Raw genomic sequence first — 12707 nt, forward strand, 5'->3', positions numbered from 1 at the left:
AGTTCAAACCATTTTATTGGATAATTTAGTAGTTTTATTTGAAGAGGGAGTTAGATATTAAGTTTTACCTTTTCTTTTAAATATTTAATGTAACAGGGATTTTCCTTACATAGCTGAAAACATGTATTGTGTTTTTGGAATCCCTTTTTAGGGGTCTCTCAATTTCCCTGTTTTAATTATAAGGCAGTGGTTTTTGAGGTTTAAGAAAGACACTAGGTATGATTTTACATTCCTCCCAGGGTTAGCTGCTGATTCTTAATCCCATCTAAGTTCTATACTATTGCATTCCCTTTTTTTCCTGTTGGGAGTTTAAATATATGCTCCTTATACATTCAGGATTCAAAGCAATGGGTTTCCTAATAATAGGACCAAACATTTCTGTATTTACAGGTCAAGATGTTCATCAACAATGTGCTTTATCAACTATAAAATCATCTTTTTACATATAATCACATTTGATTCTTGCCATTTATTCAGGGAGAGAGGAAAAATGGCAGCAGTAAATTCCTGTTTTATGAGTGGGCTCATAAAAGTCACATAATATACCCAAAATAACATGTACACCAAAGGTCAGGACAAGAACCCAGGCCATTTACCTCCACATTCAGTGTCCCCCAACCCTGACATACTGTGTCTGCATGCCCTGTCCTATACCATTTGCTAAGACGTGACCACATAAGGAATTGGGTCAGCGTTATGTATAAAATTGTACCAAATCTTAATAACCTTTATGAAACCAAGTGGTTATCCTTTAACTATTTCCCTACTAAGCACAAATTATTGCACTATATGTACACTGATAGAAGTTTCCACTTTCCAGGCCAATGGCACAGTAAGTGTCCAACTTAAGATGTGAGAACAACAGGACAACAGTAAGACAGATGTCCGAAAGAGGCATATGACTCACTGACAACAAGTTCAATGGAAGCAGCGTAGGAGGTGAGCCTTGCACAAGGGGGAGATAAGATGTGGAAAAAGGCAGAGGAGGTGGAAGGGAAATGTTTGAGAAGAGATGCGTAGGAGAGAATATACGCTGTACAGTACTGAAATCATTTTGGATGGGATGACACATCCAGAGTTTGCTTCAAAACAAACCTGGACATGGGTGTGATATGCTTTGATCATTGTTGGAGCTGGGTGATGGGTATATGGCAGATCCTTATAATATTATTTCTACTTTTATATGCATTAGGAAGTTTTCATAATAAAAAAATTTTTAAATAAAAAATTTGTACCATTTAATTTTTAAGATGTCATATTAAGAGGTTTTTTGATAGTGGGTAGACTAGTCTATCTGGAATAGAGGGTATGTTCAAAGGCACAGTGGGAAATATTGGAAAGGCAATCTGGGACCAAATTTGGTGATGGTGGGGAGGGGCCAAATGTACATTGTAGAGTCTGAGTGAGTACTGGTAGACACTAGCCCTTGATTGGACTTGAGTTTTACTTGACAAGGTGGAATCTAGTGTGGCTTCTCATCAAGGATGGCAGTAACCCTGTTTTACTTCTGTTTAGGCACTGCCACATCTAATCTGCCATATTCTGATCTGGAAGGCACATTTAAAGAGGGCTTTTTGCAAACCAAGTTTCAATGGTGGGATATATCAGGCATAGAAGAGTATCTCACATCTTCTTAGCAATCTTCTGTCTCTCAAAATGTCCATCTAGTTATGGTTGTTTACTAGAAATTGACATATTTTCCCTTATGCCGAGTTCCTCTCCTCCATTTCAAACTTTTTCTCTTGGGAGCCTGAGAATGGGCAATAAAAGCAAAATAAACACATCGCATGACTCCCAAGTGATATGAATGTACATATTCACGATGGTGTCAGATTTAACTTCCTAGAAACAGACTTTAACAGCCCACTGAGCTATATACAGAAAGTAGCGCTTGGTGTAGCTTTCTGAGGTAAAGTTTCTTCTTCCTTCCTGCTTAAAATATTTCTCAACTACTAAGTAAAAAGGAGAAGAGATGTGTCAAAGAAATGTGGATAATTTATAATATTAAGGAATTGTTAATGATTTGAATGTGTTTCAGTGGTATACTAGAGCTGACACATGTAGGCTTGTGAAAGCCAAGTGTTATGTTCTTAGAAATTTCACAAACTAGTTTTTGAACACAGCCATTAAAAATTAAATGGTACAAACTAACAGTATTAAAAATAAAAGTAGCCAGGTGCGGTGGCTCATACCTGTAATCCCACCACTTTGGGAGGCAGAGATGAGAGGATTGCCTGAATTCAAGGGTTTGAGACCTGCCTGAGCAACATGGCAAGCCCTCATCTCTATGATAAATGAAAAAATTAGCTGCCTGTGGTTCCAGCTACTTGGAAGGCTAAGGAGGGAGGGTCATCTGAGCCCAGCAGGTCGAGGCTGCAGTGACCATGAGCATGCCACTGCACTCCAGCCTCGGCAATAGAGTGAGACTTCGATTCAAAAATAATAATAATAATAAATAAAAGTAATACTTAAAATGTATCACTTTCTAATTATTTTACTATAATTTGCTATTATTCTAATTATTTTACTATAATTTGCTATTATTCTAATTATTTTACTATAATTTGCTATTATTTATGCTCTTAAGGTTATTTGTGTCTAATGTGCCTGCAAAGTGAGAGTACTAAACAGTGATGTGATACACATCTCTTTCAGCTCCATATTCAATGACATCATGTTGGTAATTTGACATTGGCCATGGTGGGAATATTTATATCATGGAAAACAGCAAAAAACACAAATCAGGGACTTTTTTCCCCCCAAAGAACTGAAAAATATCTATGAGCATGCCACTGAGTATGATTATAATATTGTGGTCATCTCTCTGTTTCAGAGATAGCTACTGAAATAAGACAGATCAAATATGGCATCTAGAAGTTGTTTCAAGTAATCCAATGAGGGTGGGTATCCTGATTGTTGTATCAGAATGGTGGACAGATGGGCTTTGTTGTACTACTCTTTCAACTTTTGTGTATGTTTTGAAATTTTCCGTAATAAAAAGTTAAAACAGTAATTAAGGCATGTTACAATGAAAATAAATAAGTACCTATACCTAGTAGATATAGGTAGAAACCCAGTCTGGTACCTGTCTGTCCTTCAAACTTTGATGCCATCGTTCCTTTGATAAAATCTTGTTCTTAAATTTTGGCACTTTTATTTCATAAATGGTTCACATAGATCATTGAGTTTAAATATCTGCTTCTCATTAAAGAAATCAGTAAATCACTATGTACAGTTTCTTTTTTTTTTTTTTTTTTTTGAGTTGGAGTCTCACCCTGTCACCCAGGCTGGAGTGCAGTGGCACACTCACAACTACCCAAACATGGACCCACTGGGCTCAGGTGATCCTTCCAACTCAGCCTTCCAAGTAGCGGGAACTACAGGTGTACACTACCATGCCTGGCTAAGTTTTTGATTTATGATAGAAATGAGATCTCACCAAGTTGCCCAGGCTGTTCTTGAATTTGTGGGCCAAGACAATCCCCACAACTCGTCCTCCCAAAGTGCTGGGTTTATAAGCTTGAGCCATCGCGCCGGGCCTGTGCAGTTTCTTATGTTCCTCAAGACAAAGGAATCCAATAGAGCCCTCCATAGGACACTGAAAAGTTCTTTCTTCACAGTGGGGGGATGCATTTGTTGGATTGCAATTCTCTTTGCAAAACCAGTAGTATAAATAAGGAAAAATGAATCAAATTACTGTTCAAAAAGCTACTTGCAGCTACATGACAGCTGTGTACCCTTTAGATTTATTTTCAGTCTAGCTGATTTGAGTCATTGCCCAAAAAAGGAGTGCTGTCAAGAGAATTGTCTTCTATGCAAATGATGAGAGCCTTTTAAAATAGTGCCTTGCTGATACAATTGATATGTTTGGAATTATTGGCCTATGAATTAAATTAGTCCCAATCCAATGACTTAAAAAGTTACAACCTAGGTTATATACCAACTATGTTTCACAAAGTGCAATAGCATAATATTTTTTCTAATATATATTTAGACACCAAATGGAAAAGTTGAGCATAAATTACTTAGACTATACCTTTTGTTTCTTAGTTTGAAATTTTAATATCATTCTTAATATAAATTTGGTGTAAGGTAATAGTTTCTCTTTGGATTTGATTATGTAATAATTAATACTAGCTAAATCCAGTTGACCAGAAAAAAAAAAAGTTGAGTAATGAATGCAAATGGTCACTGTGATTATCTCATCAAACAGGATGATGAGGAAATTATTAGGTTTTATAATGGGGACAGAGAAAGACAATAAGAACCTTGAGGAGGAAAGTAGTGTATAATGTCTGTCTTGTATTTTAAGTTATGTGAGCCTCTGGTCTGTGTAGAAATTCAGGCTTAGACCTTTCTCTAAGTTAACCACACACACAAAAATCAAAACCCCAAACATTGAAAACAACAGATGTCAAAGTCAGGTTTGTTTTGACCCTCTCAGGTTTGTTTCAGCCCAGGTGCTGCAAACAGGAATTGAGATCAGAGAAACCAGAAGTCAGAACCGTGTGGGTGGGAGAAGAATCATTATAACTCCTCCTCATAAGACAAATGGACAGAGAAATCACCTGGAGAACCTGGGAGCCTTGGTTGACACTTGGCTATAGTTCTTCCCATGTTAATTCCTTTGTACCAATAACCTTCAGTGCCCCGCCAGGTCCCACCACAATGCACACCCTGAAATAATTTCTTTCTGGTATATAAAAAGAAGTCATAGTTCAAAATTAAGTTGGAGCATGGACATTGAAGCACAGTTACTAAGGAAAAGCACATGTTAGATTATTGAATTGAAATAATCACAGCACTGTGATTATTCATTCAAATATTTATTTACTCTTGGAGCTTACTGCCTAATGGGTGGAGACAGACAATAGACAAAATAAATAAGCAGTAAATACATTAAATGGAGATAAATTCTGTAGGGAAAAACAAATTCAGGACAATTTTTAAGAATTAAATTCCTCAAGAATATATTTTCTAACTGTATTAAAGCTAGCAAAGAAAGGAGATTGATAGTTATAAAAAATATAAAACATATGACATCTGATATTTCTTCATTTTCTATTAACCCTGTTGATATGCTAAATATAGTCACCATTTCTACAACCAGTAGTTTAGAGCACAAATTAAAGTTGAACTAGCTTGGGAGAGGTAGCAGCTTTTTGACAGTGAAGTAAGATGAAAAATATGGCCTTACATGTTTTGCTAGTGAGTTGGCAGTTCATGATTAGGAGCACCTGCAGTAGGAGAGGTAGGGAGTTATTTGAGCACCTGCAGTAGGGGAGGTAGGGAGTTATTTAAGAACAAAATGTGTTTGATTGCCTCCATTTCTCTTTATCTCCAATTGGACAGTCAAATAGAAGTTATTTAAGGAGGTGTTTTGTAGCTGTGTGCATCTCCCTATGTGTGTTTTCTAACATACAGACTTTATATCTCAGTGAACTCAGTTGTTTTCATAAAAAATTAAAATTTCCCAAGTCTAAATTGAAAGATTCTGAAAAGAAGGTATTAAATGGATCCCTTCATGTGGGAGAAGGAGTGAGGTTGTATTTAGTTCTTTATTTTAAATAACTTTTTTTTTTCCCAAATTACTAAATACAGGTCTTTAAATCCAACATTAGCCAGAATCTGTGGCAAAAATGAACAACCTAACGAACTGAGCACTGTATATTTCCAACTGCCTGCTAGACCTCACCACCTGGATGGCCCATAAGTACTGCAAACTCAGTGCTTTAAAAGTCACACTCACTGCCTTCCATTATCCCTGTGGCCAAAGTGAGGGTGGTCACTTGTCCTTGATTCCCAGCTCTCCTTACTATCTAGTGTGCTACCACATCCTTCTGATGCATACCTAAAGAGCCCTAGAGTCTATGTGATAGTTTATTTCTTTTTATCTCTTTTCCTCTTCACACTCAGTCACTTGTAAAACCGTCTTTCATGTTTGTCCTACCAAACTATCAGGTCTCCTCCCTGTGTATGTTTCACCTTTCTAATGAGTCCTCCATGCTGCTACCAAAGTGGCAAATTCCCTCCTCAGCCTCCCAAAGGCGCGGGATTACAGGCTGAGCCACCAAGCCTGGCTGAGTTTCTCTCTCTTTTGGGGGTGGAGGAGGGAATTGGAGTCTCACTCTGTTGCCCAGGCTGGAGTGCAGTGGTATGCTCACGGCCACTGCAGCCTCAACCTGCTGGGCTCCGGCGATCCTTCTGCTTTAGCCTTCCAAGTAGCTGGAACTACAGGCATGCCCTACCACGCTCGGCTAGCTTTTTTGATTTATTGTAGAGACAAGGTCTTGCCAAGTTGCCCAGGCTGGTCTCAAACCTCTGGGCTCAGGCAGTCCTCTCATCTCAGCCTCCCAAAGTGCTGGGATTACAGGCTTGAGCCACTGTGCCTGACTGAATCTCTAAATTTAAAATTCAGCACTGATAGGATCATGTCATTCCCTTTCACAAATTCCATTGTTGGTTCCACAGCATGGTACCTGTGTCTCTTGAAGATCTGGACCTAAATGGCCTTTCTATCTCACCACCTTCGGTTTCTCACTAGGTTCGCTCTCTGGAGTAGTACTCTGCCAAAACTTAGCTGTGCCAAACCTTTAATAAAGATAAAAAAACCCAAGTTACGTTAATAATTAGTCTTGTTTTGAAATGAAAGAACAAAATCCACCATATTGCTCCTTGGTCTTCCGTTGAATATTGAAATCTTAACTAACTCTGTGATTGAGCCTTTCACCAGCCCAACTTTAATTCTCTTCCCTTTCCCCATCTCTCTCATCCTCCAATACCGGTCAGATTTTCATTTGTAGTTGCACTTAAATTCCTTCATTCCTGGCCATTTTCACTGACACGCCCCTATTCTCAGTGCTCCCTACTTCACTATTGAATGGCTGCAGTAGGATCCTGCCTGGTTCCCTTACCTTCGTTCTCTCTCCCCACCCTACTCCTGCCCCAGTGTATTTCCTGTGCCTCACCAGGTTAATTTTCCTGCAATACTGCTTGCATTCCGTTGTAGAATTTACAGTGATTCTCTTTTATGAGTCAAGTCAAGCCGTACTCTTCATTCTGGAATCGTCAACCCTCAATGTCCTCAGTACCTCATTGATTTGCAAAGTCATCTCCTCTGGCCATGAAGATTCTCTGCTGCCCATTGCTCTTCCTTATAGCCCTTTGCTTCTGCCCTTCCCCAACTGGAGATCTTTCTTCTGCTCCAGCTGCTGCATATCCCTCAAGGCTAGGAGGCACCTCATCTATGCTGCCTTCTCCATTCCCTGAGCTATAACCATTAAGAGAAGAAACTTTGGATGAGGAAGAACACAGTGTTGGTGTTAGTCATAGGATCCAGCTGTTGCTCACTAGCCATATGTCTTCAGCTTATTTTTCTCTCTGAGCTAGAATCCTTAAAGTCAATTATATGATTTAAATGACTATGAAAAAAATGCTCCATAAACTTTAGAGCACTATACAGATGTCCAGAGTTGTTCAGCTATACATTTTAATCCTTGATTATGTATTCTTCTGGTTTCTATCTACCTGATTTTTATGAGTGTTTTAAGAGTAGATATAAGATGGAATATACTCTCTTGTCTTATTCAGCCCATAACTGAGCAAATGCTCAGTATATTCTCCCTGTCGAGAGAATCTAACATAAAGTATCAGACTCTATAGTGAAAGTAGTAATTGATAAAATGAGTGGGAAGGTAGGAGGGGAGGTTCCCAGAGACTTTGGGTACTAGTCTGCCCAACACTGACTTTTTTTATTTTTGAGTTAGAGTCTCACTCTGTCACCCAGGCTAGAGTGCAGTGGCACAATCACAGCTACTGCATCCTGGACCTGCTGGGCTCAGGCAATCCTTCCACCTTAGCCATCTAAGTAACTGGAACAACAGGCATATGCCACCATGCCTGGCTAATTTTCTTTTTTATTTATTGTATAAATGAAGTCTCACCAAGTTGCCCAGGCTGATCTCGAACCCCTGGGCTTAGGCAGTCCTCTTGCCTCCACTTCCCAAAATGCTGGGATTACAGTCATGAGCCTCTCTACCCAGCAACACTGATGTTTTCATGAGTCAGTGTTTTAGACGAGCTCTGCATTAGACTCCTAGGCAGGCTCTTCAGCATCTTACCACAATGGCAATAGGATTGGCTCACCTCTCAGGAGTGATACTGTTGTTAGTATTTACTTAATAGACTCTCAAGTGTTTATTGAACTCACTAACTACATGATTTGCATTTTATATATACATAAATATATAAACATGCATTTATATGTGTGTTTATATACACACATGCATGCCAATGAATTTGTCTGTCATGACTTATTTATGCTAGGAATTTTTTTGTCTTTTAAATTCCATTCTTTTTTTTTAATTTTAAAAATTGTTTATTTTATTTTATTTTGAGTTGGAGTCTCACTCTGTCACCCAGACTGGAGTGCAGTGGCTGCTCCTGGCCACTGCAGCCTCCACCTGCTGGGCTCCGACAATCCTTTCACCTTAGCCTTCCAAGTAGCTGGAATTACAGGTGCGCACTACCACGCCCAGCTAATTTTTGATTTATTGTAGAGATGAGGTCTCGCCAAGTTGCCCAGGCAAGTCTTGAACCCGTGGGCTCAGGAAATCCACTCAGCCTCCCAAAGCGCTGGGATTATAGGCTAAACCACCGAGCCCAGCCAAATTTCATTCTTATACGTAGCAGTAGCGTGTCTGCTCTGTCTGTAGAGCGAGCAGCATTCATATTCACATTTGCATTGTGTCTGTGCAATATCTGATGGGGCTACCTCAGCAGTCCCCAACCTTTTTGGCATCAGGTACCAGTTTTGTGAAGACAGTTTTTCCACAGATGGGGTGGGAGAGCAGATGGTTTTAGGATGATTGAGGCACATAACATTTATTGTGCACTTTATTTCTATTATTATTACATTATAATATATAACGAAATAATTATAAAACCATTAAAAAGAAAGAGGCACAGAGGCATGGATAGCAAGGGTAAATAAAATAATGGGTGGGCCATGCACAGACTAAAATAAGTTGGATTCAGACTTAAAGCCTGCCACCAGAAGCAGCTGTACAATTGAAGTACATCAATTCACTTGCCACTCTCTGATAGGGTTTTGATACGAGTCTGCAAGCAATTGATTTATTATGGTCTCTGTGCAGTTAAACCTCACTGCTAATGTTAATCTGTATTTGTAGCCACTTCCCAGTGCTAGCATCACCACCTCAGCTCCACCTCAGATCACGAGGCATTCGATTCTAATAAGAGAACACAACCTAGATTCCTCTCATGTGCAGTTCACAAGAGGGTTCACACACTATGAGAATATAATGCCCCCAATGATCTGACAGAAGGCAGAGTTTAGGCAATAATGTGAGCAATGGGGAGCAGCTGTCAATACAGATAAAGCTCTGCTCATTCATCTGCCGCTCACCTCCTGCTGTGTAGCTGGGTTCCCAACAGGCCAGGGATAGGTGTTCTGGGGGTTGTGAACTCCTGGGCTACCTGATTATTTGTTGGAGTTATGAGTAGTTCAAGAACCACCTTCTTATTTATTTAGACTGCTAAGAAATTGCCATAAAAATGTTGTACTGTATAATATTAAACTTATTCAAATCCTGCTTTAAGATTAAAGATGAGAATAAAGAAAAATAATCAGTAAATAATAATTTATTTTATTTGTACATGGATGTCTTCTTGCCCTTTCTCCCACACCCAGCCTCCTAGAAAAATGAGATAAAGTGGTATAGCCCAGGAATTGATGGTTTTACTTAGTCTCCATCTTAGAAGGAAAATGTAGACAAAACTGAATTTTATTTGACAATAAAATCCTTAAACAATAAGAATAATTATTAGGTACTTATAATAACTCTTATTATGTCTAGGTCGCTCTGTCTTCATTAAAAAGCAAGCTAATTAAAAAGTAAAATACAGCCGGGCTCAGTGGCTCAGCCTGTAATCCCGCGCCTTTGGGAGGCTGAAGTGAGTGGATTGCCTGAACCTGCGGGTTCGAGACCTGCCTGGGCAGGCGAGACCTCATCTCTACAATAAAATCAAAAAATTAGCTGGGCGTGGTAGTGCGCGCCTATAATTCCGGCTACTCGGAAGACTGAGGCGGAAGGATCGCCGGAGCCCAGCAGGTCAAGGCTGCGGTGGCCAGGAGTGGCCACTGCACTCCAGTCTGGGTGACAGAGTGAGACTCCAACTCAAAAAAAAAAAAAAGTAAAATACAGTTTGTAGTTTTAGGAAGTTTAATTTACAGTAGTATAAAGGGAATGACAGAAACCCAAGCAAAACAGTTAAGAGAAATGGAATTTGCTTGTTACCTAAGAAGCAAAAGATACATTTTCTGCAAAGTTAAGTCATGAAAGATTGCAATTGTTTTGTATCAGAGTAGATTTACCAGCATGAAAGTGATAGCTTAACTCGGCTCTCTGCACTCACCGGCTGGGCTGGGTGAGTGTTCATGTTTCAGATGAGCCAGCCTAGTTACAGGAAAGGACATTTGCATAGGAGATTGGGAAATTGCCAAATAACAAAATGAAGACTTATGCTTTTGAAATTCCTCTTATTACTGCCTTGATTAAATGGATGCTTCCAAGGGATGGGTTTTTTAATGAAATTTTAATAGTGCTTCAACCAGTTCCAAATGTGTACTTTCATTTTACTCGGTTTTCACAATGTGATCATATTTGGTTTCACTTCCTGGTTGGTCCACATAAGCCCGTTGCTGGGAAAGATTTAAAATGTTTATGAGTGCACAATATTGTTTCATAATGGATGAAAGCATTTTGGTTTGACTTAGACTTAGTTCATGAAGTAATTTTTAAAGAAATAGCATTTCTGATACCTAAACTGGTAAATCAGTTGCTTAAAAAAGCAAAAAGGTGACTTTGCACCCAAATGAATTAAGTTGTCTTGTGATGAAATCATTTCTTCTACGGAACTGTTGGGTTGGGTACCAGTTGTTCAACAAATGAAATGTTGGTTCATAATTAGAATAATTGTAATTTGATTTTAAACAAAGATTTGATTGCATGGTGATTGTCATAATGCTTGATGAATTTTCCAGTAAGGGCCTGGTGTTTTCTTAAGTTGATAGTTTGCTTACAGTATAGTTAACATGGCCAGCACTCCTTTGTGTGTATGTTTAAAATAACTATTCTTGTGTGTTGTACAAAATATTTGACTATTAATTCTAAAAGTGGTATTTTTTACTCTAAAACATTTAATTCCACCCAAGTGTTCAGGTAGCATCTATTCTAAAAAGCACTAATTAGATGGATATTTCTTTGGAAAAAGTCAATTAAGACTTTCAGGAAAGGCCTGTTTCCTCAAAATCTAATTGCTTTCTTCAATTGTTGGCTAATCTGAAAGCTTAATTTTTAAAGTGTAATGATTTTTTTTTTTTACTTTGAATTTGAATTTTGAAATCCATTTATGTTTTATTTCTCAAGGTACTCAAATATATACCTTAATATAAAATTAGGCTTTCTGCTCTTAATCTCAAACAATCTGCAAAGGATTCTTCCTGATGCTTTCAAATTAATTCCTCTAATATATTGTTATATATTATGTCCCTAAAATGTATTTTCCCATTATTCCCATGCTTAGATACCATCAATGACTTTCTACTGTTGTTATCAAGTCTATATCCCTCTCTGCTCCTAAAAAATATTAACTATGAGCTCTACAAGTGATATTTTTACCCCCGATACAATAATTTGTCAGGTGCCTTTCTGGGCCTGTGTTAGGCCTTGAAAAATGCTTAGCTGATATTTCAGACTTTATTTAATATTTGATCAAAATCTACTTCCCGCTCTCATCTCCATCATTTCTGTCTCAAAAATTTCATTACATCCATCTGTCCCTTCACAAACTCCTTAAATTCTCCTTGGCTTTCTCCTGCCTTCTTTATCTGTTATTCTATAAAATGTTATGTGCCCTGTTTTTTGTTTGTTTGTTTGTTTGTTTTTGAGTTGGAGTCTCACTCTGTCACCCAGACTGGAGTGCACTGGCCGCTCCCGGCTACCGCAGCCTCGACCTGCTGGGCTCCGGCGATCCTTCCGCCTCAGCCTTCCGAGTAGCTGGAATTACAGGCGCGCGCTACCACGCCTGGCTGATTTTTTGATTTATTGTAGAGATGAGGTCTTGCTGCCCAGGCGGGTCTCGAACCCGCGGGCTCAGGCAATCCACTCACCTCAGCCTCCCAAAGACGCGGGATTACAGGCTGAGCCACCGAGCCCGGCTAATATTTTTTAAAACCTATTTTCTGAGTACAAGTAAATAGTGTTAAAAGGAGCTGCTGGCAGTCATTTCAGGTGAAGTGATGAATGCGCATGATTGATTCTAGTAAAGAAATTAAAACCTGTGGTTTTTCTGGGATTAAGAAAAGAATATACTTCAGGAAGGGTTGCTTATCTTGATTTTCCCCCTGCAGAACATCCTGGAGGGGGAGATGGGGGGCTGGATTTGTCCAAGACTGTGAGTTACCAAAGGTGCAGAGTTGGAGGGGAGGTGGTGATATTTGTTATGTATGCAGGGTTTAAGAACAAGATAAAAAATGGCTTTTGGCTCTCGGTTTGTTCTTTTATTTTTCTATTCCTGCTCTTGGAAATATTTTTATGATAATCTATTTCCAAGGGCATGAATAGGAAACAGTGGACCTTGATATAATTTGGATTGAATAAATACTAAGCGAGAGCATAGACAAA

General features: G+C 38.9%; 1 protein-coding gene across 2 annotated transcripts in view; it reads left to right on the forward strand.

Moving 5' to 3' along the window:
- Positions 1-869: 869 nt before the first annotated feature.
- LRRC8B (leucine rich repeat containing 8 family member B) overlaps positions 870-12707 on the forward strand; it is a 51786-nt gene continuing 39948 nt past the window's right edge. Inside the window, exon 1 of one of the 2 annotated variants that reach the window (XM_008074177.2) lies at positions 870-939. The gene's annotated coding sequence lies outside the window, so the exon portion shown is untranslated. The remainder of the gene's footprint in view (positions 940-12707) is intronic. The other variant, XM_008074176.2, reaches the window with a different exon arrangement.

This window comes from Carlito syrichta, unplaced genomic scaffold (assembly GCF_000164805.1).
Source record: "Carlito syrichta isolate Samal-C Ts95f unplaced genomic scaffold, Tarsius_syrichta-2.0.1 Scaffold316362, whole genome shotgun sequence".
In the NCBI taxonomy this organism is placed as follows: domain Eukaryota; kingdom Metazoa; phylum Chordata; class Mammalia; order Primates; family Tarsiidae; genus Carlito; species Carlito syrichta.